Raw genomic sequence first — 24,614 nt, forward strand, 5'->3', positions numbered from 1 at the left:
AGTGTTGAAGGGTATGTGTTGAGAGTTTAGCTAAACTACTCTATGATATTGTTGCCCTGGCATCCATTTTGTGGGGCCAAGGGGACTGAAGGGGCCTTGAACTGACATTAGCCCCTCCCTCGAGTGCATGTCCTAGATATTAGCCTGATATGACTCCCTCAACAGCCCTTGTGATAAACAAACTCCATGCCTCCCACGGCCTTTGCCTGGTGCGCCTCTTAGATTAGACCCCCCAGAGCTTACCAAAACCCTGCTCTTTTTGGTTTCAATTGACCAATCCAGCTTTAGCCCAGGAACCTCAAAGCACTCCACCTCCAGACCCTAATAAAGGCATGTGCCCCAGGTCCTGCCTCTCTCTCTGCCTGCACCCTGCGTTGTCAGCCTCCCAGCATGGCCCCTCTGGTATACCATGTACTTCCTCCAGGACCCCTGAGTAATCAACTTCTCTATTTTGATTCCCCTGTGGTCTTTTGTTGAACCAAGGCTCAAAATCTGACACCCTGGGGCTCCACTTAACAAAGTCAAAACAGTATAGCAAGATATTGAGCAGTTTTCCTTCCTTGGAGCATCCTCACTGATTTCAGTTGAGGGATTTTCCTTTGTCTTACGTTTTCTTTCAGAAGATGGGACAGTCTGTTCTCCAGCGTTCTCTGTTAACAGTGTCTACAAGTGTCCTTGTCAGTAGGTGGTTGGTTGAGGAGTGGGCCACCCAGCTGTTTGATCTGCAGGGCCAAGTTGACTTTGGGTCTTGTCTCATTTTTGCTCTAAAGCCCTATCAAAATGTTCTGCCCAGTGTTGTAGTTTAGATAAAGGGGCTATTTCCTATTCCAGTTTCTGTTTTTGAATTAGATCTCAATTTCAGGTTTAACTCCATTGACAAAATGAAGCGATAGGGTTGCTGCTACACTCACACCTTCTTTAACTCGAGTGTTATCAGACGCTGCTTTCTAGTCATCCCAAAAATCTCCTATAGTTTCATCCTGTTTGTTTGTTTACTTGAATTTGATTGAATTATAGCCCAGTCAGTTTTGGGGGGGAATGTTTCAGATATGGCTTTTAGGAGACATTGAACAACTTTTTTTTGGTTTTTCTTTTTTAACTCTCTCAGCTTTGTTATGGAAAAATGGATCCTCTTGGTCTCTTTTCAGATCAATCCAATCAGCATTTGCCATCCAGGATATTTGGCTTCTGAGGTTCCGACCAACATGTGTACAATTTGATATAGGTCAGGTAATCCTGTAGGGTTATAGGTTACATGTACCCAAGAATTCTAAATTCTTCTGTGAATATTTGCTGATATTGTTTGGGTTTAGGGAAACCTGAATTATAGCTCTTAATTCAGCTAAGTCCAAGGCATAAGCTCTACAGTTGCCTGTACATCTGGCCCATGGGAGGGATGGATTCTTACAGGCAACTGGCATTTTGAGGTTTTAGGAATGTGGCTGGGAAAAGTTGGGGGGTCTGGACAGGGGGAAGAGTGAGGAGGAAGTGTGGAAGGAGAGAGAGAGAGGGACAAGGGGGTTGGAGGAGGCTGGATATAGAGAGGCAACTGAGGACAAGGAAGGGAGGATTTACCAGGGAAGTGAGTCTCCTTTGTTCTTGCAAGTTTGTCAGATTTTCCTTAGCTTTGGCCAAAGAATTTGTTAGTGAAGCGATTGTTCATTCCGAGCTTCATTTGGAGGCTCTACATACCAATCAAAAAATGCCACTCATCGGGCTTGTGAAATCTTATTCCCTTTATTTTCTAAGGCACCTCTCAAATAAACAATTTTGTTCAAATCAAATGGTCCCAAGAGTGGCCACTACGACCCAAATCATTCTTGGTGAAGTTATGCCATTTAGAAAGATAGACACAAGAATTAGGGTTTTAATCGGAGAAAATATAAGAAGCAGGAGTTTTTCTGGGTAGAGGAGAGGATTTAGACTTAGATGACCCCATGAGAGTTGGAGATGGTTGGCAGGAATGTAACGCTTACACTCCTTGTGTCTTGGGCCCCCAATCTGAGAATTGGCTACCTTCTAATGTAGAACTGACAGTCAGTGCCCCTGGCAGGTGGAAAACCAAAGAGAATACTTTCTCTGGATTGAAGCCAAGCTCTCAGGACACAAAACAGACAGAAGGAAAACCTCCTCTGGTTCTATTGGTGACCCACAGCAAAGTTTGTCCAGTGGACACGGATCTGGTGAGAACTGAAAACTCAACAGTCTGTGAGGCTGGCTCAAATAACAGGCTTCTAAGGCCTTTGCCTGTGCTCTGCCCTACAAGTCTAGACCTTCTTATGACAAATAACACTTCCAGACACCACAATACAGTAACACAAAAGATGGCAAAAAAGAGATGAAAAGGAATGGTCTGATTCAACCAATAATGCCAACAAATGTATGCCAATAGCAAAACCCATGTACAAAACTCCATAAGTAGCCAAGGAACTCAACACAAAGAGAGCAGAAGTCAGATCTGGTGCTGTGTTGTAGACTGGACAAACAGCAAGGCACAAGGGGATCCTTTGGGTACCACGCCTGGTTGAAGGTTGGGGTCCATGCAGTGCACATTAAAGACAGGGCTCAGTGGAGCCTCCACAATAACTGTGGAAATATACAAGAGCCAACCAAATTAGAACAAGCAGTTTATTTTTTCAGAGCTTACTATAGCAAGGGAGTCAGCCACCATTACTTGCGTTTTGGCAGAGACTCAAAGGCAGACAGAGGAGTGGGAAAGCTTTATAGTGGGAAAAAAGAGAAGGCTTCTATGCCCTGATTGGAGGCTGTTAATGTGAGAAGGCTGTAGGCGGGCTAAGGAGAAGTGAGATATACTATGTGATTAGTTAGGGGGTGCATATTTCTGTGATTGGTCCTAAGTTGGAAGTGGGGACAAAATTAGGGAATGTGTCCATTATTAATAAAGCACTGGCCATTTGGGGATGATTATTACAGAAGTTATTGTTTCGCTTCCTTCAAGTCTAACTTACAGGAAACAGTCTGGCTTCCTAGGATGGTTGCTGTAGATAATGGGTGGGCTTCCTGGGCTAGTTGCTTCAGATTGTGGGTGAGAATTCTGTTTTTATATCTAGTCTGGCCATTGTCTGTATATTCAGTTTCTCATGTCAATCTGATGTTTACTTGTGTATAGGTATTCTCTGAGTTTCCTAGCAGATTTTAGAGTTTTACATATATCCTTGATATTATCTTGCTTGACATTCAGTGGTCCCTTTTAAACTGAGGACTCACCAGTGTTCATGTTCAGTTCTTGACTATTCTTCCTTTCCTTATTGCTGTCCATCTGTTATCAATTCTCACCCTCCCCAGAACTTTCATAGAAACTTGATAGTTTCTGTATCTATCTTTCACATTTTTTAACTTACCTTTCCTCCTTTTCATCTTATTATCCCTTTAGCTGCATTCTGAAAGAATTACTTAACTCAGTCTTCCAGCTCACTGATTCTTTCTCTTTATGTGTTTATTTGGCTTTTCAGTCCATCTTTTGAGAATGTTCCCCTCATCAATTATACTTTTCACTTTAAGGATATATATATAATTATATAATAAATTATAAATAATAATATATAATAAATAATATAGAATAATGTGTTTTGTTTTAAAGGTTCTCTCTGAGTCTATTAATTATCTTTTTTTAAAAAGTCATTTTCTGATCTCTATATTAATTCTTTGTCTTCAGATATAAATTCTGCCATTAGTTGAGTTTGTTGCCTCTTTCAATATTGGATGATTTTCCTGAATTTCCTCCAATATTGGATGATTTTTGATTGTGTGTTTATCTCAGTGATTGACATTTCCTGTTAAATTATCTGTTGTCTCTACCTTAGCAGGTGGTACTGTTTGAATGACCTGTGTGTGGTGAGAATGGGCAAGGATGGATTGTGGCTGGGTGGAGTAGTTGGCATTCTCTGCTTGAGCACCCGGTTTCTCCTGACACCAGAAGCGCTGTCTGTCCTCTTTGACCCAGCTCCCACTTGCGGGCAGATACTTCTCATTGCTGCTGCCTGGTCCCTGAGGAAGAGTAGGAATGATGCACAAGGTTTTATCTGCCTCGAGTGCCTCAACTTAGCTAGCATCCAATTCATTGTTTCCAGGTCACCTTCAGTTTTTGACTTCCATCATGTCAATGCATGAGACAGTTTTTATGCTGTTTCCAATTTTTTATGCTAGAACTCTCTGTCAATGAATCCCCCCCTGTCCTGTCATGGACACACACCTGCTCTTTTAAACATAGCCATATATTTTTATTTTAATATATTTTCTGTAATTTGTTTCAATTTGGTGTAGGAAGCAGAAGATTGCTACATGTGTTTAGTTTGCAGTCTTGAAACTGGAAATGTTTTAGTCTAGTGGATATAAAGTGCGTCCAACAATCACTGGAGGTCACCCGTACCTTTTGAGGGTCTGCAAGTTTCTTCCTTTTTCAGTTTTATATTTGTGCGAAGCTAGATTCTCTTTATATACTTCAGCCAACACAACATATTGCAACAGATTGAATGCTGAAGCAGATATGAGAATTCAGCTCTCTTCTATTAAATTAGATATTAAAGAGATTTGCATAAATGTGCAATAATGCTGCTCTTCTCATGAGTTCTTTTGGAATATATTTTTTGTAAGAAGATAAGTTATTGATATTAACATGCAATAGGTTTCTTCTTCTTATTTGAAGAATTAATCAACAGTAAATATTGATAGATATAATGACCCACATAAAAACAATAGATCTTTGAAGTTCTTAATAATTTTTAAAAGTTTAAAGGGGTCTTGAGACCAAAACATTTGAGAACTGCTGTATTAGCCCCATTTTACACATGAGACTTCGTCTCCAGGGGTCTCAGCTGGAGTATGGTGGCACAAAGAGCCACACCCACACAGTTTGACTGCAGAGCCGGTAAACAGACCAACATATTGATTGTATTGCAGCCATCTCGCTATTATCTGCGAGTGTATTTTTTTGTTTTACTGATTGTATTACAGAGAAACTGAAAGTGTTCTCATGCCAAAGTAGAGCATGAAAATATGGGTGTGCACATTTCTCTATCCCCATCTAAAGGGAATAGAAATTGCTTATTGCTCTGTTTTTAATGCTTCCTATAGGGGCCTTTGGAATTGGAACTTAGTTGCACTAACATCATATTTTCATAGATTCTGTTGTCTTTCACATGCCCTCTGTTTTTCCCCAGCAGCTTTCTGTCCCAGTAGGCTGCTTTATGTTGTTTTAATTAAATATTGAATACATACAAAAGAGAATATCACAGGTATAAGTGTAAAGTAAAAGAATGAGACTGGATGGTGGGTATACAGACATTGGAGAGTGTCATTGCCCTAAGTCTATTTTCTGATCTCATGTCCCACCTCATACCTCTTTGTGGTAACTACTTTCCTGAATATAGTATTTATCATTTCCTTGCTTCTTTTCATAATTTTACCACATAAGTATGTATGCCTCCTTAACCAAAATATTTCCTTAAGTTTTGCCTATTTGTGAACCATATATTGAATCATATTATATGAATTCTGCAAATTTCTTTTTCCCACAATTGTGTGTATATATATGTATTTTTTGGAGATTTACCTATGTTGATATGTGAAGCTATAAATTTTTCATTTTCTTGCTGTATAGTTTTCTGGGGCATAAATATATCATGATTTATTAATCCATTCTTCTACCAAAATAACATCTAGATTTTATACAGGATTTTTTTTTAGTATTAAAAGCAGTTTTTTCGGGCTGGCGCAATGGCGTAGTGTTTATGCGCTCTGCTTCGGGAGCCCGGGGTTCGTGGGTTGGGATCCCAGGCGCAGACCTACACACCACTCATCAAGCCATGCTGTGGCAGTGTCCCACATGCAAAAAATAGAGGAAGACTGGCACAGATGTTAGCTCAGGGCCAATCTTCCTCACAAAAAAAACCCCAAAGAACAAAAAACAGTTTTTCTATGAACATTTTTTAAACTTTTTATTTTGAGATTATTGTACATTCACAAGCAATTGTAAGAAATAATACAAAGATCTCTATCCCCATCTCCCAGTTTCTCCCAATGTTAATATCTTGCATAACTGTAGTACAGTATCACAGCCAGGAAACTAACATTGATATAATCCATTTACCTTATTCAGATTTCACCAGTGTGTGTGAATGCGTGTGCACACGTGTATGTTTAGTTCTGTGAAATTTCATCACACAGTCAAGATAAGAAAAGTTCCATTACAATAATCCTTTATGCTGCTATTTTATAATCACGACCACCTCCCTCCCTTTCTCCTTCCCTAAACCCTGGTGACCACTAATCTGTTCTCCACCTCTATAATTTTGTTGTTTCAAACTTGCTGTATAAATGGAATCACACAGTATGTAACCTTTGGGATGGATTTTTTTTTCACTCATCATAATTCCCTTGAGATCTATCTAAGTTGTTGCATGCACAATAGTTTGTTCCTTGTTTACTGAGTAGTATTCCATGGCATAGAGGTACTGTAGTTTAACCGTTCACCTGTGAAGGACATTTGGGTTGTTTCCAGCTTTGGGCTAGTTCGTAAATCTGTTACGAACACTTGTGTACAGGTTTTCGTGTGAACATAGTTTTTATTTCTCTGGGATAAATGTCCAAGTGTGCAATAGCTGAGTTGTGTGGTAAGCATATGTTTAGTTTTGTAGGAAATTGCCAAACTGTTTTCCAGAGTGGTTCTACCATTTTACATTCCCATCTATCAACATTTTTATATATCCTTTTGGTATAGATACGCAAGAGTACTTCCCAGGTATAATACCCAAGGGTGGATTTGCTGGGCTGTGGAGTCTACACATCTTCACCTTTGCTAGATACTGCCAAGTTGTTTTCCAAAGTGCATGCAACAATGTATTCTTCAGTATATAAGGGCTCTGTTTACTTTCTCCTCAATGACACTTGATAATGTCTAAAATTTTCATTTCCTCCCTTTGGGAGAAGTATAGAATGATATCTCACAGGATTAATTCACACATCCCTAAACATTTTTCATATGTTTATTGCCATTTAGTTTTCTTCTTCAGTGATGTCCTGTCCAGCTCCCTCGTCCATGTTTCTCTTGAGTTGCTTGTCTTCTGCCTGGTGATTCTTATAGCCAAGATACTAAAATTTTGTCAGATATAAACATTGCAAACATCTCATATTTATGGTTTGGTTTTCCATGGCCTTTATGAAACCTTTTTAGGAACAAAAATTATTAATTTTAATGTAGTCAAAGGTATGAATATTTTCTTTATGGCTGGTGTTCTCAGGTCTGTTTTCCTGTATTCTAAAAGTTTTATACGCTTATCTTTTCTATTTAATCTACTTGGAATTTATTTTAAAGCATGGTGTGATATGGGAATCCAAATTTACTTTTGTCCAAATGGATACTCAATTGTCTTAACACTCTATTTCATTCCATACTCCATTCCCAATGATTTGCAGAGTGGGTTTTGCCATATGTCAAGCAGCCGTTTAAGTGTGGCTCTGCTTCAGGGCTCTCTGTTCTGTTATCAGTCGCTATGCTAATTACACGGTGCCTTCATCACCATGACTGTATACTGAATCTTGGTATCTGGATGGGTGATCTACCCTCCTGCCCCAGCCCGGCTCTTCTTTCCCGGGACTGTTATGTGCGTTCTTCACCCTTCACTCTTCCATGTAAACATGTTGAAACGGCTCCTCAAATTTCATAAAAGTGTGGAATGATTGGAATGCATTGAGACTATAGAACAGTGTGAGGAGAAATGTACCTTGATGATCATGGTTTTCCATCCCATGAATATGGTAGTGCTCCATTTATTAGATCTTCTGTGAATGTCTTTCAACAGAATTTGCTAATATACTCCAAAAAAGTTTTGCACACCTTTTATTTACTTTTATATAGGTAACATATGCTTGGTTGCTATTATAAATGATGTCTGTCTTTATTACATTTTCTAGGAATTTGCTACTATGTAAAAATGCAATTAAGTTGCTAAACCACTCTGTATATGGGGGCAGGGATTTTGTCTGTTTGGTTGACTGCTGTATCTCCAGCATTGAGAACAGTGCCCTGCTTATAGTAAGTGTTCAATAAATATTTATCGAATGAATGGGTGAACTCTTATTAATTCTAATAATTTATTGTATATATTTTGGGGGGACATTCTATGCAGTTCAATCATATCATATGCAACTAAAGACAGTTTAATTTCTTCCTTTCAGTCCATGTCTTTTTTTTTTGTTGTCTTGTTGCTCAGGTTACTTCCTTTCATAGAACATTGAATAGAATTGATGATGTTGGCAATGGTGGTATTCTTTTCTCGCTACAGATTTTAAGAGTAAAACTTCTAATGTTTTTTCTTACATATGATATGTGTGGGTGTATTTTTTTATGAGGGAGAGAGTTTCTTTATCACCTTAAGAAAATTTCTTTTTATTCCTAGTTTGCTAATTTAACAAAATATTTAAAAATTACTGGATATTAAATTATTTGGTATATCTTATCTGCATCTATTGATAAAATCATATGTTTTTTTATCTTCAGTTAATTAGTGTAGTGAAATGGACTAAGGGTTTCTAATATTAAACCAATGTTGTGTTTCTGGGGTTAGCCTGACTGGGTCCTGCCTTGATTTACTCCAGGTAAATCTGACTTTTAGTACTTGGTGTTATATCACTTTCTTATGTTGCTTTATTTGGTTTGCTAGCACTTTTTTTTAAAAGGAATTTTATATCTACGTTCATGAGAAAGATTGGTATGTAATTTTTTATTTCCTGTAATATCCTTCCCTGATTTTGGTGTCAAGGTTATGCTAACTTCATAAAAAGAATTTGGAAAGTGTTCTCTCTTTTCTATTCTTGAAAAAGTTTATGTAACATTATAATCTATTTCTTTAGTGTTTCATAGAATGCCTCTGTAAAATCATCTGAGCCTGGGTATGCTTGAAGGGAAGTTGTTATTTTAAATCAATTATTTAATTTTTTAATAGTGTTAAATTTTTTCTTGAGTCAACTATTGTAGTTTATATTTTTTCCAAGAAGTTTTACATTTCATCTAGGTTTTAAAATTAATTGGCATAAAGTTCATGATTATTTTTATTGCTTTTAAATCTCTGCTCCATCTGTGGTTATATTCCATTTTAATTCCTAGTATTATATATTTGCATTTTTTTCTTCTTTCTTTGTTCTTGCTGGATAATTTGTCAATTTTATGTCTTTAAAAGAATCAATATTGATTGGTCTTTATTGATCTTCACCTTTTCTGTTGTATCTTTTTTTCTCTATTTTGTTAGTTATTCCTGAATTTCAAACATAAGGATTTTTTTCTATTTACTTTTTAGTTGTTGATTTCTAACTTGGAGCTCAGAGAATGGAGTCTGTGTGATATTTATTGCTTGAAATGTATTGAGGTCTTCCTTATGGCCTGGTATATGTGTGTGTTTCCTCATGTAGGATTTAGTTATATACTTGTCTATTAAATCCAGCTATTAATTATGGCATTCAATTCTTTTATAGCCTTACTCTTTTTTTTTCCTGTTTGATTTATCAGAGAGATGTGTTTTTAAAAATCTCCTCTTTTTTTGGATTTGTCCATTTTACCTTGTAGTTCATTCAATTTTTTGCTCTTTAGGGTTTGAAATATGGTATTAGGTATATACAAACTTAGAATTTTAAATTCACTTCTTGTGAATTTTTCTATTTTGTTCGCTGTTATATTCCTAGTGTCTCAAATAGTGTTTAGCACATAGACTGTAAAAAGTATTTATTGAGTGAATGAAGTTTTTATCAATATATATGGTGACCCTCTAAACCTCACTAATTTCTTTTTTGTAAAGTGTATTTGGTCGGAAAGTAATGTAGCTAGAATAACAAAAAATTGGTTTGTATTTGCTTGATACAACTTTTTCTATCATTTTCCTTTCAACTTGTCTAAATCCTTATGTTTTAGCTTTTTTGTACATGTAGCAGGTGCCTGAATCTTATTTTTTAATCCAATCTGACAGTCTATATTTAGACTGGAGAGTTTAGTCAATGTATATTGACTCAGATTACTGATATATTTGGATTCTTTTCTACTATGTTATTTTTTTTTTTGTAAATTCCTTTGAATTATATTTTTTCTTTTAATCTCATTTAATACTTTCCCTTCAACTACTTTGGTTGTTATATATTCTGTTACTAGTCTTATAAATTTAAAATTTCCAGCTCATTCACTACATTTTATTTTATAAGTCTAAATTTAATAAATGTGTATTCTTTCTCCTCAAATAAAATAAGGATCTCAGAATGCTTTAAATCTGATCATTCCAATCTTGACCTGTATGCTTTTGTATTCGAGGTTATTAATTCTAAATTAACTTTTGTAGCCATCCAGATTAGAGAGTGATGTTTTTGTTTTGCACAATTAATGTTGGTTTTAATTTACCCTCATGTTAACCATTTTGTGTGCTTCTCTATTCCTTCTTCCATCTCAAACTTTCCTTCTGGGATAATTTTCCTTCTTCCTGAAGCATATATTTCAGCAAAAGTTTGTTGGTAATAAATTCTATTTTTGTTTGTCCAACAATATATTTTGCATTTGTTCTTGAAAGATAGTTTTATTAGATATTAATGCTAGGTTGACAATGATTTTTCTCTTGGTACCTTACAGATTACTGTTCTATTTTCTTTTGTCTTACACTGTTGCTTTTTATAATGCAACTGTCTAATTCAGTGATTTTTCAAAGGGTGGCCTCTAGACCAGTAGCCTCAATTTTATTCTAGAACTTATTAAAAATGCATTTTTTAACCTTATTCCAGACCTACTGAATCCAAACTCAGCAGTTGGAGCTCAGGAATATATATTTTAAGAAGTCCTGCAGGTGATTTTGATGCATACTAAAGTTTGAGAGCCATTGATCTAATTGTTATCCCTTTGAAGGGGAAAGGTAATCCATCTTTCATTTTTAAGGTTCACTTTTAAGGTTTTTTCTTTGTTTTTGGTGTTCTGTAGATTATGATGAGTCTGGGAATATATTTGTTTATTTTGATTAAGATTTCTTGGACTTCCTGAATCTATGGAGTGGTGGCTTCCATTAATTCTGGAAAATTGTAACCTATTACATCTTTAAATATTGCTTTTACTCTTTTTTCTCTACTATATTCTTCTGGAACTTCAATTAGATTTATATTGGGCCTTCTTAGTTTACACTCCATATTTCCCCATATTTTATATATCTTTATTATCTTCACTATATTTGGGGTCATTTCTTCAGCTATCCCTCAAAGAAGATTTGTTTTCTCATGCTAGGGGTATATTAGAGTTGACTTTCATCTTGGGTTTTTGGACCACCTAGGTAAAATAAATTCTGCCCTCAAACTCATGTGAATTCAGATTGTGTTAAGAAATTCTTATGGGAATGTTTTCTTTCTTTTTCATTCTCCTCTATAGTGAGCCAAGGCCAAGACTTGCATTTGTATCCCTCTTCCCCAATTTCCTATGATTTTTTTAAATGAATTCATCTACTGGTCATTGCCTTTTGAAGGTCTTGGCTTCCCTGGAGTTTCTGAGCTTAACCCCATTCTGCTGAGGCCTAGTCTTTTTCTCCTATCTCCTGTACCCCTAGACTATTGAAACACAGCTAGAGACCACAAAAAGATTGGCAAAAGCTAGCTCTAGCATTAGCTTAACTCTGTGGATTTTTGCTTTTTTTGTTTTTCATCTGCCAATTGAGGAATTAATATATTGATCAATATATTAATTGATGAATAATGATCAATGATGGCTTAATGGCTCGCTTATCAGGAAAGTAAATTGATTTTATTTGGTATTTTGGGAAATACTGTACCAGGAGTGTTTTCTCTGAGTGTTTTGTCAGCCCTGTTACCAGACATTGAAATCACTTGAAATGTTTATTCTGACCACTCTGAACTGAAGTTCTTATCACTATCCATGCTCCTCACTAAGTATCCTAGACCTAGTAACCATGCTGGTCCCAGTGCTCACTGCATAGTTTGGAGGATTCACTTGCTCACTGGCCTGGTAGGTGGGGTAGTAGGCAGGTTTAGATGCCTTGGGTGACCTGTAGGGGTTTTGTCCAAAAGAGCCCAAACCTCACCCAGGCTTCCCCAGAGTGTCCTGGCCTGAGATAACCTGGCAGCCAAGTTATAAGGGGTCATGCCCGCCTTGTCTCTTCTATCTCAGCTCAGAAGGGGCAGGCCCCAATGTGTCAGGGAACCACAAACAAGACAGACTGCAGGTCAGAAGCGATGGAGTGGAGGCAACAATACACTGGTGTCCTAGATCTAGCAGCTGCAGTACCCACAGATGTGGCCCCAGAGTTTGGAAATTCCCTCTGCTCTGAATGTCATAGATCCTAGAGTGGAAAAAAAGAACCCATCGACTAATACAGTACAAAACAGAAGCACAATGAGTGTTTGTCGAATGGATGAGTTCACAGAGATTTCTCTGAGCCTAGGAACCCTGCTGGAGGTTCTAATCCATGAGTGGCCCCCGTTTTTTATTCTGTTTCTTTATTCTTTCAGATGAGTTTATATTGAACAACTATTCTGTACTATGTTCTATGTTCTAGGTAACATAGTACTATGTTCTATGTTATGCAAACTACATAAAATTAGACTTGCTACTTGCTGTTAGGAGCTTACAGTAGATTTGGTTCAGAAAACACTCCCTGAGCATGCACCAGCCGAAAGGCCCAGGGCTATGCTTTTGTGGGGCAATAGAGAAGTGGCCTCTTCTGACGGTTGAGGCAAATCATAAGAGGTGGGTGGAATATCACCTGAGAGATGTCAGGGATGAGGCAAGTGCTTCAGTCTAGCTCAGAGATGGGAAGAAGTGAGAGTATTCCAGAAACATAAAACTGCTGTAGGATACAAGTAAAGCAGTTCAGGGAAAGGATTAAAATGAAAAAAGAGGTCAGGGTCGATGGTGCCAGGTCTACGTACACTAAAGAGAAGTTATGGAGTTTGTGTGTTAGTTATATAGCCAAAAGGAGCCATGGGCTTCTGACCACAAATGATCTGGGATACTTTCAAGTTAACAGAGGTGGTTGTCTGAACCCATAGACAGGCCAGACATTTTACGTTGGGGTAGGAGGATTTCAGGGTGTCTCTGGAGTTCCCTTAGGAGAGATTGGTGTGGTTGGTTTCAGGTGAGGAGGTACTGTCTTGTGTCAGGAATGGATAGCTGTCTCCCACGGCCAGCTGGCTGTGACATTATTTAGTGTCATTACATTAAATGGGATACTGGAAAGTGGCTTCATTGCTATTGGTTGACGTTTGCCAGCTCCTAAATCCTGGCTTGGTGCTCATCCAAAGTGCTAAGATCTTTTGTTGGTGAACTATTTGTTAAAGTATGAAATGACTCAGGAATTATTCTCCACAAAATGTCAAGTGGCAGAATAAATAACCATTCCCCTCATTAATCCCTTTGGGCAGCATCTGTTCGAGAGCTTGGCTTTTCCATGATGAAAATATGTCAGCCCTGAATATATGTTTGTGCTATTGAGACTGAACAGTGAAATGAAATGAATTCTCCACTCAGCCACAAGTGAAATATGGCAGTTTGCGGTGAAAGAGGCACCGAGTGCTGTGACGTTGAGATCCTGACTTGGAGAAACTGTGAGGAGGCTAAGATCTAGCGAGAGAGGGGAGGGAAGTGTGTGATTAAAGTGTAAAGCAATTCCAAGCAAAATTCATCTTAATTCACCTCCATTTATAAGAGAGAGCTATGCCACATAGGACAGCTGGGTGTTTAAGAAATATGTGGGGCGTTGTTGTCCTCGAAGCTGTGGAAATCAGCAGAAAGCCTGGGAGTGAGTGTTTGATGTGCAGAAATAGTGTTATACGGGAAGCAAAGACCACAGCTGCCAGGAGTGCAGAATCATAGGACCTCAGAGACCAGCAGGCACAGCCCATTCATTTCACAGGTGAGAAAGCTGAGGCCCAGAAAAGGAAGGGACTTGCCTATGGAATAAGAAGGAGCCGTGAAATTCTTAATTCATGGTGGCCGGTCCTCAGACTAACCTATTCACTGAGCCTAGGCTGCCAGTTCTCTGTGTGTCCTCTGCTCTATCATAGAAATCTGGAATTCTTTGAGGGCACGGTCTGATTTCCTCATCAGACAGTGCTAGGTACCTGGTAGTTGATAAATGTTGTGAATTAATGTATTGCCAGACCTTTTCCCAAGGACCAGGGTATCTGTTTTGTGTGTGTGTACCTCTTTTTTTTTCTTTTTTTTTTTGTGAGGAACATCGGCCCTAAGCTAACATCTGCCAATCCTCCTCTTTTTGCTGAGGAAGACTGGCCCTGGGCTAACATCCATGCCCATCTTCCTCCACTTTATATGGGACGCCGCCACAGCATGGCTTGACACGCGGTGCATCAGTGCGCACCTGGGATCTGAACCTGTGATCCCTGGGCCGCCGTAGCAGAGCGCGCACTTAACCGCTTGCACCACCGGGCTGGCCCCATGTGTACTTCTCATTTTACTTACCTATTTATATTTTATTTTCTAAGTCAGAGCACACAGCCCCACAGCATAGTAGTTAAGAACATGGACTTTGGAGACAGCTCATCCTGGGTTCAAACCCTCACTCTGCCATTTACTAGCTGTGTGGCTTTAGACAAGTTGCTTAACCTCTCTGTAAAATAGGAAGTGTAATCATATCTACCTTCAGAACTGCAGTGAGACTTCTACAAGATAATATAGATATGGGTAAGCAGCTTACACTCAACCTTGGCATCTAGTGATGGTTGTTAACGTTATTCACATCTCATCCTGACTCACTCTTGCACCAGTTCTCCCATGCCAAGCTGTAACATGCAGAGATTGAACTGCGTGCATTTGTGATGCAATATTCTCTAGTTCTATGTTACAGCATTGTTGCTCTTCCTAGCTTGCAGAGATGGCTCCAGTGTTCTTCTCAATGGGAGAAAAGTGTGAACCACTGAGTGGACTTAAGTTGACGTCTTCACCGATTTTTGAAAATGAGCAGACGACCAGGAGGTAAGTAAAAGCTGCCTAGAGTCCTGGATTCACGAGCCACAGAAAAAGCATTGCCTAGGTCTCTATTTTGAGAACTGGCCAGAATTTCCATAAGAACTAAATCTTAGATTTTAATTAGTTTCATTGTTTCTTTTGCCAGAATATGATTAGTACTATAGTTTTTTTTAAAAAAACTAAACTTAGATTTATATGAATAGAGTTCAAATTTGTGAAAAATAAGTGGGAAGAAAACACTCTTCTATATGATCAAATGGTCTCTAAGTCTTTAAAAAAAAAGAAAAAGAAAGGAAAAAGTGTGACTAGTAAAACTTGGAATAGTAGAAACAATAGGAATGGCAAGAAAAGAGGATGTCATCTGATTTTGGAGAGCATGTGTCATCAACTATTTAGTCTCAAGACCTACGGTTGAAAAGACTTGCAAATGATTATTTGGCACCAAGTTGGCCATCTGAATTTGTAATCTTCAAACCTGTGAACAATAGAACTCATGGACATGGCGGATTTGTCATCAGTAGCCCCACACAAAGCCCACGTGTTATGGGATTCTATTTACATGAAGTGTGCAGAGAAGGCAAATAAATCCCTAGAGACAGAACGTAGTATGGTGACTGCCTGGGGCTCAGGATGGGAAAGGAAGGACTGCAGCTGGGCAGGAGGTTTCTTTTTAATGTCGTAAAGTTAGATGTGATATGGCTGACAACTCTACCTTTAATAAAAGTCACACTTAAAATGGGTAGGTTTTTTTTTAATGGTCTCCAAACTTTTTTTAAAAATTTTTTTAATTGAGGTCATATTCATTTATAACATTGTGTAATTTCAAGTGTACATTATTATATATCAGTTTCTGTATAGACTGCATTGTGCTCACCACCAATAGTCTAGTTTTTTCCCGTCACCATACGTATGTGCCCCCTTACCCCTTTCGCCCACCTCCCAAAAAATGGGTAGGTTTTATACTAAGTAAATTGTACCTCAATAAAGCTGTTTAAAAAAAATCAACCTGTGTGAATTGATGGAAAAATTTAACATGTGTGAAGGAATTGATCAAATGTCATCCTTTCTATGAAGACTTAAAAAAGAAATCTTTCCAAGCAGAATTAACTGGTGGGTCTTTTTTGTTCCAATTACCATTTCCTTGTATTCAGTGTTCATCCAACAGACAGTAACTGGTAACATGTGTTGGGCACTGAGGAATGAGAAAGAGAAGGATAGAAGGACGTTCTTTGCTTCTTTTTTTCTTTTTGTACTGTGGTAAAATACACATAACATAAAATTTAGAACCAAATTTTTTAAGTGTACAGTTCAGTGAAACCAAATATGTCCACATTGTTGTGCAATCATCACCACCTCCATCTCCAAAATTTTTCATCTTCCCATACTGAAACTCCATACTCATTAAACACTAACTCCCCATTTCCTCCTCCCCCAGCCCCTTGTAACCTCTAGTCTACTTTCTGTCTCTATGAATTTGACTGTTCTAAGTACCTCACATAAGTGGGATCATACAATATTTGTCTTTTTGTATTTAGCTTATTTCATTTAGTATAATTTTTCAAGGTTCATCTAAGTTGTATCATGTATCAGAATTTCCACATTTTCTTTATCCATTCATCCATTGATGGATATTTGGATTATTATCATCTTTTGGCTATTGTGAATAATGCTGCTTTGAACGTTATTGTACAAGTATCTGTTCAAATCCCTGTTTTCAATTTTTGGGGTATATACCTAGGAGTGAAATGGCTAGATCATATGGTAATACTACGTTTCAGTTTTTGAGGAACCATCATACTGTCTTCCACAGCAGCTGCAACATTTTACATTCCCACTAGCAATGCACAAGGGTTCCAATTTCTCCACATCCTTGCCAACACGTTATTTTTTCTTTATAATAGTCATCCTAAATGGTGTGAAGTGGTATGTCATTGTGGTTTTGATTTGCATTTCCCTAATCATTAGTGATGTTGAGCACCTTTTCATGTGCTTATTGGTCATTTGTATATATTTTTTGGAAGAATGTCTATTCAAGTCCTTTGTCCATTTTTTAATTGGGCTGTTTGTTATTTTGGTGTTGAATTGCAGGTGTTCATTGTATATTCTGGATATTAATCCCCTCTCAGATATGTGATTGTAAATATTTTCTCCCATTCCACGGGTTGCATTTTTACTCTGTTGATAGTGTCTCTTGATGCACAAAAGTTTTCAGTTTTGCCTGTGCTTTTTGATGTCATGTCCAAGAAATCATTGCCAAATCCAATATCATAAAGCTTTCCCCTTCTGTTTTCTTTTAAGAGTTTTATGGTTTTATCTCTTGCACTTAGGTCTTTGATCTATTTTGAGTTAATTTTTGTATAAGGAAAGGGCCCAACCTGATTCTTTTGCAAATAGATACCCAGTTTTCCCAGCACCGTTTGTTGAAAAGAGTGTTCCTTCTCCTTTGAATGATATTGGCACCCTCACTGAACATAATTTGACCATATATACAAGGGTTTGTTTCTGGGCTTTCTATTCTATTCCATTTGTCTATGTGTCTGTCTTTATGCCAGTACCATATTGTTTTGATTATCATAGCTTTGTAATAAGTTTTTAAATCAGGAAGTGTAAGTCCTCCAACTCTGTTCTTTTTCAAGATTGTTTTGGCTATTCAGAGTCTCTTGAGATTTCATATAAATTTTGGGATGGATTTGTCTATTCTGCAAAAAAAAAATCTTTAGGATCTTCATAAGGATCGTGTTGAATCTGTAGATCACATTGGGTAATGACGTCTTAACTATATTAAGTCTTCCAATCCATGAACACCAGATGTCTTTCCATTTATTTGTATCTTCTTTAATTTCTTTTAGCAATGTTTTGTAGTTTTCAGTGTACAAGTCTTTCACCTCCTTGGGTAAGTTTATTCCTAAGTATTTTATTCTTTTTGATGCTATTGTAAATGAAATTATTTTCTTAATTCTCTTTTCAGATTGTTCATTGTTAGTGTATAGAAACATTGCTGATTTTTGTAGGTTGATTTTGTATCCTGCAATTTTGTTGAATTAGTGTATTCTAAGTTTTTTTTTGTGAGTGGACTCTCTAGGGTTTTCCACATATAAGATCATGTCATTGGCAAACAGAGATAATTTTACTTCTTCCTTTTCAAATTGAATGTCTTTAGTTTATTTTCCTTGTGTACTTGCTCTGGCTAACACTTCTAATACCATGTTGAATAGGAGTGGTGGAGGTGGACATCTTTGTCTTGTTCATGATCATAGGGGAAAAGTTTTCAGTCTTTCACCATTGAGTCTGATGTTGTGTTTGGGATTTTCATATATGGACTTTATTATGTTGACATAGTTTCCTTCTATTCCTAGTTTGAGTGTTTTTTATAACAAAGTGTTTTTTATAACAAAGCATTTTGTCAAATGCTTTTGCTGAATCAATTGAGATGATCATGTGGGTTTTTTTCCTTCATTCTCTTAATATGGTACATTACATTGATTTTCGTATGTTGAACCATCTTGAATTCAAGGGATAAATGATTTGGTCATGGTTTATAAACCTTTTAATATGTTTCTGAATTTGTTTTGTTAGTATTCTGTTGAGGATTTTTGCATGAATAGTCATAAGGGATAGTAGTCTATAGTTTTCTTGTAGTCTTTGTCTGGTTTGCTATCAGGGTAATGTTGGCCTCACAGAATGAGTTAGGAAGTGTTCTTTCCTCTTCAAGTTTTTGGGAGAGTTTGAGAAGGACTGATGTTAATTATTCTTTAAATGTTTTGTAGAATTCACCAGCGCAGCTCTGTGGTCCAGGGCTTTTCTTTGTTGGGATATTTTTGATTACTGATTCAATCTTCTTACTAGTTATAGGTAGGTTCAGATTTTCTATTTCTTCATGATTCAGTCTTGGTAGGTTGCGTGCTTCTGGGAATTTGTCCATTTCATCTAAGCTATCCAATTTGTTGGCATACAAGTTGTCACAGTACTCTCTTATGATCCTTTTCATTTCTATAAAATCAGCAGTAATGTCCCCCACTTCCATTTCTAATTTTAGTAATTTGAGTCTTCTTTCTTTTTTTCTTAGTCAGTCAAGCTAAATTGTGGTAGTCAATTTTGTTAATCTTTTCAAAAAGCCAACGTTTGTTTTCATTGATTTTCTCTATTATTTTTCTATTCTCTATTTTATTTATATCTGTTCTAATCTTTTATTTCCTTCCTTCTGCTAGCTTTTGGTTCATTTTGTTCTTCTTTTTGTTTGTTCTTCTTTACACCTTAAGGTGTAAAGTTAAGTTGTTGATTTGAGATCTTTTTTTAATGTAAGTATTTAGAGCTATGAATTTTCCTCTTGGCACTGCTATCGTTGCCTCCTGCAAGTTTTGGCGTGTTAGTTTTCATTTTTATTTGTATCAAGATATTTTCTAATTTCCCTTGTGATTTCTTCTTTGACCCATTGGTTGTTTAGGAGTGTGTTGTTTAATTTCCACACATTTCTAAATTTTCCAGTTTTCCTTTTGTTATCAATTTCTAATTTCATTCCACTGTGATCAGAAAAGATACTTTGTATGATTTCAATCTTTTTAAATTTATACAATTTAAAGTCTTAAAACAATAAGACTAGTTTTGTGGCCTAACATATGGTCTATCCTGGAAAGTGTTCACGTACACTTGAGAAAAATGTGTATTTTGCTGTAGGTGGGTAGAGGATTCTGTGTATGTCTGTTAGGTCCAGTTGGTTTATAGTGTTGTTCAAGTCCTCTCTTTCCTTATTAATATTCTGTCTGGTTCTATCCATTATTGAAAATGAGCTATTGAAGTTTCCAACTATTATTGTAGAACTCTCTATTTATCCTTTCAAGTCTGTCAATATTTTCTTCATATATTTTGGAGCTACAATTTTTGGTGTATATATGTCTATAATTGTCTGTTTTTGGTGAATTGACCCTTTTATCATCATATAATGCCATTCTTTGTCTCTTGTAAGAGTTTTTGACTTAAAGTCAAGTTCATCTGATGTCAGCATAGCCACCATTGCTCTCTTTTGGTTACTATTTTCATGGAATACTTTTTACCATCCTTTCAGTTTCAACCTATTTTTGTCTTTATGTGAGTCTCTTGTAGATATTGTATGGTTGGATCATGTTTAGTTGCTTCTTTTTTTTTCATTCTCCTAATCTACGTTTTTTGACTGAGGAGTTTAATCACTTTAATCTAGTTATACTTAAAGTAATTACTGATAGAGAAAGACTTACTTTTGACATTTTGTTATTTGTTTTCTGCGTATCTTATAGGTCTTTGTCCTTCATTTCCTCCCTTACTGCCTTCTTTTGCCTTCTTTTAATTTTTGACACACCTTGATTCCCTGCTCATTTCTTTTTGTGAATATCCTATAAATATTTTATGTGTGGTTACCATGGGGATTATATATAACATCCTAAAGTTATAAAAATCTATTTTAAATTGATAGCAACTTAACTTCAATTGCGTACAAAAACTCTACTCCTTCGTAGCTCCATCCCTCCTTCTATGTTACTGATGTCACAAATTACATCCATATATATATATTATGTACCCATTAACATAGATTTATAATGTCTTTTTATGCATTTGTCTTTTAAATCCTTTAGAAAATAAAAAGTGCTGCAAACCAAAATTACAACAGTATTGTTTTTTTTATATTTGCCCATGTATTTACCTTTACCAGAGAATTTCATATCTTCATGTGATTTTGAGTTACTGTCTAGCATCTTTCATTTCAAACTAAAGGATTCCATTTAGCATTTCTTGTGGGACAGGTCTAGTGGTAATGAGCTCCCTCAGCTTTTGTTTATCTGAAAGTGTCTTAATTTCTCCCCCTCCTTTTTTTTTTTCTGGGGAAGATCAGCCCTGAGCTAACATCCATGCTAATCTTCCTCTTTTTGCTGAGGAAGACCGGCTCTGAGCTAACATCTATTGCCAATCCTCCTCCTTTTTTTTCCCCCAAAGCCCCCCAGTAGATAGTTGTACATCCTAGTTGCACATCCTTCTAGTTGCTGTATGTGGGATGCAGCCTCAGCATGGCCAGAGAAGCGGTGCGTTGGTGCACGCCTGGGATCTGAACCCAGGCCACCAGCAGTGGAGTGCACGCACTTAATCGCTAAGCCATGGGGCCGGCCCAATTTCTCCCTCATTTTTGAAGGACATTTTTGCCAGTTATAGAATTCTTGGTTGACAAAGTTTTTTTTCTTTCAGCACTTTAAATAATTTCATTCTACTGCCTTCTGGACTCCAAGATTTCTGAGCCTTACTGAGGATCCCTTGTATGTGAAGAGTCAATTTTCTGTTATTGCTTTCAAGATTATTTCTTTGGCTTTGACTTTCAATAGTTTGATTATGATGTGTCTTGTTGTGTGTCTCTTTGGATTATCCCATTTCAAGTTCATTGAGCTTCTTGGATGTGTAAAGTCATATCTTTCCTAAATTTGGGACATTTTCAGTCATTATTTTTTCAAGTAATCTCTCTACTCCTCTCTCTTCTTCTGGGATTCCCATAATGTATATATTAGTCCACTTAATGGTGTTCCATGAGTCCCTTAGGCTCTCTTCACTTTTCTTTTTTTTTCTTTCTGTTCCTCAGACTTGATAGTTTCAAATGTCCTATCTATTGAGTTCACTGAGATTTTTTCTGCCCACTCAAATTTGCTGTTAAACTCTTCCAGTGAATTTTTGTATGTAGTTATTATATTTTTCTGCTCCAGAATTTCTATTTGGTTCTTTTTAAAAAAAAAAATAATTTCTATCTGTTTATATTCTCATTTTGTTCATATATCATTTTCCTGATTTTCATTCGTTTTTTGTTCATATTTTCCTTTAGCTCTCTGAACATATTTATGACAGTTGTTTTAAAGTCTTTGTGTAGTAAGTCCATTGCCTGTACTTCTTCAGGAACAAGTTCTGCCACTCTTTTCTTCCTTTGAATGAGCCATGTTTTCCTGATGATTTATGTATTTTGTGATTTTTTTTTTGTTGAAAATGGGGCATTTAAAAAAACCCAGCCACTTCAGTCTTTGCAGACTAGCTCTGTGCCAGGACAGTCCTTCACTAATTAACTGGGCATCTCTGAGGCTTATGATCAGCCTAAGGTGAAAATGTAAGGTTTTGTCATGGGTCTTGCCTCAGCATGCATCTTGCCTGGGCCTGTGTGTGGTTTTTTTTATTTTGCCTTGTTCACAGCTGCTTTTGAATGTCTTAATTTCCCAAAGAGTCTCACTTCAGCTTCTCTTCAGAGCCTTATATGGTCTACTGTATGCCTTTACCCTTAATCTCTTGTCCCAGGCATCTGCAGGTCTGTAGTCCCCCTGCAGCTTTCATGAGCATTGAGTGCTGCTTCTCCCTGCCTGAGATTTCAGTTAGGTGACACAGAGACTAGTCCTTTAGGTAGACTCCAGACAGGTTAGAATATTGCTAAAAAGGTATTCTCTGTTCCTTCTCATTCATGAGATGGAATTGGGAACTGAGCTGCCACCTCCTCCAGATCAAGACCATGCTACGTCAGGGAAGGAGTGGTTCTAGGGCAAGTAAAAACACCATGAAATTTCTTACCATTTTGAATGTGGCTTTTTGTTCGTTGGCTGTTCACTTGGTTGCTGTAGACCCTTAGCTGTTTTACAGACCTCCTGTAAGGTTATCTTAGTCAGTTTGTGGTTGTTTTTTGATGTCTTGGTGGGGGAATGAGGGCTTGGAGCTTCCTAGTCTGCCATTTTGCTCCATCTCTTGCTTTTGAAGGGTTCATATTTGATGAGAGAATTGGACATGGCAGTTACCGAGCACTGTGTTGGAGATACACACAGGGTGCTGGAGGAAAAGAGGAGGGATGCCTGGTTCTGCTGGGAGCAGTTGAGAAGGGTTCCTAGAGGAGTAATTGAGCTGAGTCCCCTAGGCATTCCAGGTAAAGGAGCTGTCAGGAACACAGGCAGAGACTTAAGAAGGGTGGAGGTGCTTGGAAAAAAATTAGAATTTGAGAATTGAAGAATGCAAGGAGACAAAGAGGTGCAAAGGAATCAACTACAAAGGAGCTTGTTTGCCAAGACATATAGTTTATATTTGGTCCTGAAAGTGATGAGAAACCTTGAAAATTAAGTAGAGCAATGACATGATCAGATTTGCCTTGAGAATAAATTACTCTGGCAGCAGGAGCATGTAGGATGGATTGGAGCTGGGCAAGGATAAAGCAAGGTCACTAGTTAAAAAATTCCTAGGACAGTTGAGAAAGATGATGGTGGTCAGAACCATGACAGTGGTGGTGAGATAGAGAGGAAGAGATATTTAGAAAGATGAATTCACAGAATTTAGTGACACTCTTATTACACTTTGGGAGTCGGGGAGAAGGGCACAGATGATGGTGCCATTCCTGAAGTCAAGGAGTGTAGGGGGAGAAATTTTGAAGAGGAAGCTGATGAATTATTTTTAAATTATTAATTTTTAAATCACATAAGATACTAGGGTGTATTGCTTTTGTGATAAAAAACAAAAGTGAAACATAGAGATGAGGCTTATGTCCCCATTGGCCACCAGACTCAGTCCCAGTCCTTTCCTCAGAGGTCACTATTGCTACCAGCTTGGTGTGTGTCCTTTCAGGCCTTATCCTGTGCATTTCCATACATACCCAAGGAAAATGAATAGTATCAACTTTTTGATATCTAACTTACTTACATATCTCATACTCTATATATCAGTTGATTTTTTTTCCTTATACAACTGATATTTTAGAAGTTTTGCTAAGTCAGTGCATATGAAGTTACTTCATTTTTTTTTTTTTTTTGATTTTTATTGATATTTTAATGGTTTCTAACATTGTGAAATTTTGGGTTGTACATTTTTGTTTGTCCATCACCCCATATATGACTCCCTTCACCCCTTGTGCCCACCCCCCACCCCCACTTCCCGGGTAACCACAGTCCAGTTTTCTCTGTCCATGTGTTGGTTTATATTCCACATATGAGTGAGATCATACAGTGTTTGTCTTTCTCTTTCTGGCTTATTTCACTTAACATAATACGCTCCAGGCCCATCCATATTGTTGCAAATGGGACGATTTTGTCTTTTTTTATGGCTGAGTAGTATTCCATTGTATATATATACCACATTTTCTTAATCCAATCGTCAGTCGAGGGACACTTAGGTTGCTTCCACTTCTTGGCTATGGTGAATAATGCTGCAATGAACATAGGGGTGCATAAGCCTCTTTGGATTGTTGATTTCAGGTGCGTTGGATAGATTCCCAGTAGTGGGATGGCTGGATCATAGGGCATCTCTATTTTTAATTCTTTGAGGAATCTCCATACCGTTTTCCATAGAGGCTGCACCAATTTGCATTCCCACCAGCTGTGTATGAGGGTTCCTGTTTCTCCACATCCTCTCCAACATTTGTTGTTTTTTGTCTTGGTGATTATAGCCATTCTAACGGGCGTGAGGTGGTATCTTAGTGTTGTTTTGATTTGCATTTCCCTGATGATTAGTGATGTTGAGCATCTTTTCATGTGCCTATTGGCCATCTGTATATCTTCCTTGGAGAAGTGTCTGTTCATTTCCTCTGCCCATTTTTTGATCGGGTTGTTTGTTTTTTTGTTGTTCAATTGTGTGAGTTCTTTATATATTATGGAGATCAACCCCTTGTCAGATG

The 24,614-nt window shown here is 37.3% G+C and overlaps 1 long non-coding RNA gene across 1 annotated transcript in view; it reads left to right on the forward strand.

Annotated features, from left to right (window-relative positions):
• The window catches only part of LOC131405734 (uncharacterized), a 193,530-nt gene that overhangs the window by 130,266 nt on the left and 38,650 nt on the right, over positions 1–24,614 (forward strand). Inside the window, exon 3 of the long non-coding RNA XR_009220021.1 lies at positions 14,871–14,980. This is a non-coding gene — a long non-coding RNA (uncharacterized LOC131405734). The remainder of the gene's footprint in view (positions 1–14,870; positions 14,981–24,614) is intronic.

This window comes from Diceros bicornis, chromosome 1 (assembly GCF_020826845.1).
Source record: "Diceros bicornis minor isolate mBicDic1 chromosome 1, mDicBic1.mat.cur, whole genome shotgun sequence".
Lineage (NCBI taxonomy): Eukaryota > Metazoa > Chordata > Mammalia > Perissodactyla > Rhinocerotidae > Diceros > Diceros bicornis.